This window comes from Microtus ochrogaster, chromosome 17 (genome assembly GCF_000317375.1).
Source record: "Microtus ochrogaster isolate Prairie Vole_2 chromosome 17, MicOch1.0, whole genome shotgun sequence".
Lineage (NCBI taxonomy): Eukaryota > Metazoa > Chordata > Mammalia > Rodentia > Cricetidae > Microtus > Microtus ochrogaster.
Window position 1 is genome coordinate 3,216,720 of NC_022019.1, and position 4,022 is coordinate 3,220,741.

A 4,022-nucleotide genomic window follows, 5' to 3' on the forward strand; every position below is an offset into this window, starting at 1 on the left:
CAAGCTGATGAGGGAGAGGGACTTAATCAGGGGAGGGGGAGGGAAATGGGAGGCGGTGGCGGGGAGGAGGCAGAAATCCTCAATAAATAAATAAATTAAAAAAATAAATAAATAAAAACACTGATAACAATTTATGCTGGAGAGGATGTGAGGTAAAGGGAACACTCCTCCATTGCTGTTGGGAGTGCAAACTGGTACAGCCACGTTGGAAATCAGTATGGTGATTTCTCAGAAAATTAGGAAACAATCTATCTCAAGATACAACTATTCCACTTTTGGGTATATACCCAAAGGATGCTCAATCATATCACAAGGCCATGTGCTCAACTATGTTCATAGCAGCATTATTTGTCATAGTCAGAACCTGGAAACAATCTAAATGCCCCTAGACCAAAGAATGAATAAAGAAGATGTTGTACATTTACACAATGTTTAGTACACACCAGAAAAAAATGACATCTTGAAATTTGCAGGCAAATGGATGGATCTAGAAAACATCATATTGAGTGAGGTAACTCAGGCCCAGAAAGACAAATATAATATGCACTCACTCATGAGTGGCTTCTAGACATAAAGCAAAGAAAAATCAGCCTACAGTTCACAATCCCAGGGAACCTAGACAGCAAAGACTACCCCAAGAGAGACATACATGGATCATATCTACATGGGAAGTAGAAAAAGACAAGATCTCCTGAGTAAATTGGGAGCATGGAGACTATGAGAGAAGGTTGAAAGGGAGGGGAGAGGAGAAAAGTATGTAGCTCAATAAAAACAATTAAAAAGAAAAAGAGACAAGTCATGTCTACTCCCTCTCTCTTCCTACTTTTCTTTTAAAGAAGCAGTCAGATCTCTGCCTCTCTCTCCTTCTCTCTGTTTCTCTCTCTTCCCTCCCCTTTACCCTTCTCTCAATAAACTTTGCACTCGGTCTCTATCTGTATGGTGTATTTGCCTTTCACCTACATGGGATCTGCTAAAGGTCACACCTCACACGTATTCATAATATTGGTGTCATAATGCAGTGGGATGGAACAGGGAGGAAGCCTGGCCAAGTCATGCATCAAATAGTGTGAAACTGTGCAAGAGTGATCTTGGTGGGCTAAGGGGCTATGCAGTATGTGAGAGCCCATGGTAGGTGAGGGACAGACACACTATGAAGGCAGAGCTTATGTGGGAATTCTATTGAGATAAAGGGAGTGGGAGGAGGGAAGAGAGAAAGAGATACAGGGAGAAAAAGGAAGAGGAAGAAGAGGTAGGGAGTAACCTGCCTCTTCAGAATGGGTGGAGGAGAGACAGAGTAGCCAGGGCTTGTCTCTTAAAGGGACCTTTTGCACCTGCATACATACATAGTGACGTGCCAGCCATAGGACCCTGTGCTGGCCAGCATACTGCCTCAGTGCATCCTGCCGGGTGATGGGGCCAGCACAATGCCTGATTCCTAACATAAATCTCGTGAGGGAAGAACTTATGTTTATCTGTTTTCCATGTCCTGTCCCTGGTGACTAGAGTCAAGTGTGATACACAGTAGTTTCTCAATAAAAAGTTGGAATGTATAAACAAAAGCCTTATTGGGGTTACAATCTGCCCACAGTGGGCACTTGTGGGTTTTGCTAGGTATTTTCTCTTAGACAATCCTCTCTGCCAGTGCATATAATACCAATCACACCAAATCAGAACAAATATAAAATGCCATATTTAATGGAGTGCTCCCAGGTAGCCCCAGGGAAACGTGGAGAGGGGAAGAGACCATGTGACATCCAGAGACCTTTCCTGATTTTGAAGATGTGGCCCTCAACTGGTGATGCTACTTTGGAGGTTGTAGAACATTCAGGACTTGATCTAGCTAGCTGATAAAGGTTGGCGGGGGTGGACCTTGAAAGTGCTGGGTGCTTCTCTTTCAGGCTGAGTTCTCTGTTTCCTTTGTGCTGATGTGGCTGAAGTAACTCTGGTGACTTCCAGCTACAGAGTGAAATAAACCTCTCTTCATTTCATTGCTCTCATCACAGCAATGAGCAAACACTGTCACAGAAAGTCCTGAAGCAAAGAAAATGACAGCACATGATGAAGAAGGTAACACTGAATGATTTTGTGTATTAACTCTGTGCCTGGCCTGGTCTAAAGCATCTCTTGGCATTTTCTCCCATCCCAGGTTTTCATCCCAGTTCAGGAAGGAGTAGATGAATTGTGTCAAGGAATTTCATTTTCATCTTGTTAAGTTCAACCTAATTGATAAGTATTGGATCCCCAGTTTGGGGGTATCCTCTGCTGATGCAATAAAACAAATCAGACTGAATTAATAAATCCAGATTTAATAAACAGAGCAAAGCAACTCCCAGGTGACTCTGAGAAAGGCAGGAGAGAAATCATATGGCAGGTCTCGTGACTGGTCTTAAATAGCCTTTAGGCATGGTCTTGAGCAGTTCTGGGGGATGAGCTGATCCTTGGCGGGCTTTCTGAGAGGTGGGGTCTGGACTGGGAGGAGTGGGGCCAGGTTCCCAGATGAACACCTGGGCAGGATTTGGAATTGGGGAGAGTGAGGCTGGAGTATAGCTTCCAATTAAACCCTAATAAGATTTGACTTATTGGTTCAGTTAGCTGTGACCCTTGTATGAGTTCATTAAGTCATTTACCATTATTGTTCTTGCCTTCAAATTGGATGAAAATTTGATCATTGGGCCACAAACGCCTTCAATCAAGTTGTCAGTAAAAACTTGAACTGGTTGGGAACAAGGACATAGGTCTTCTGAATACAGAGAGGTTTTTAGAAATTATCCCCTGAGAGAGTGGTCCTCATTACCAATCTGTCTTGTGGCAGCATAGGCAGGACAGAATTGCTCCCCTCAAGCCTAGCAATGACTGAGGCAGGTGTGAGAACTGACCCTGAGGTCACAAGAGCAGGAGAGCATCCCCCCCCCAGGAACAACACTTGGGAGAGAAGGCCCTGCACCTCGCCTGGGTAACACAATATGAGCCAATCTTGTTAGCAGAGGTGTGGGTGAGCCAGCCCTGAAGTTATAAGCATGGGGGAGCTGTACCCATTATTTGTCTGTCGTGTAGCTATTTGGAAAGGTAAGAGATGCTCCCCTTTACCCATTGCCCCTTACCACCTGCAACGGAAGAGAGCTGACCCTCCCCTTACCAGATACATCACTCAGGGAATGGTCCCTGACCCTTGCCTGGGCAGCACAGTAGAGTTGCCTGGTGGTCAGAGGTGAGGATGACCCAACCCTGATGTTATGAGCAAAAGAGAGCTGTCACCATTACTCATCTGAAGGTGTAAGTCACAAACAATCCCACACCAGTTTGGAATTATGATTAATAGAATGATTAATAGAATGGTTATGTATTTAAGGGGGAAAAACTTACAGATCACAGTCCCAGAGAACAGCCCTCTGCGCAATCAGGAAGGGAGCCTAGTCTCCGGAAGTGGAGCTGGAAGTCGGAGAGTGAGTGGAGGGCAGTGGCAGCTGTTTTAAAGAGAGAGAGACCATGCTCCAATGGGCTGGTATCTCAGCAGCTATTGGCTGAAGGAGCAGAAGGACCTCCCGCAACAAGTATGTGCAGAGAAGAGGTTTCCCTCTCTCCAACCTCCCTCCCATCAATGCCTGAGACAGGTGGAGGAGTTGGTTCTGGGGTGGGAAGGCTGTCCCTACCCCTCACCAGCTGCAGTACTTAGAATAGTAGCCCTTAGACCTCGCCTGGGCAGCACAATAGAGCTGGCACTAATGGTGCTGGTGTGGGAGAACTGACCCTGAGAGGATGAACACATGAGAGCTGGACCCACCACTCCCTATTGCTGCAAGAGGTGAATTAGTCAGGGCAATGCTGGAAAGTTCACCCTGGTGGTGAGGACAGGGGAGAACTGGTAGGCTGATGTTGCTGGGAGGGTGAAAAGGTGCAGTGTCATCATCTCAGACACAGAGTCTTGTAGAAGGTGTATAGCAGACTCGTTTATATAACAATGAGGAAAAACTTATAAGCCCTCCCAGCACCCAGGCATTCTGATTCATTGACAACTGACATTG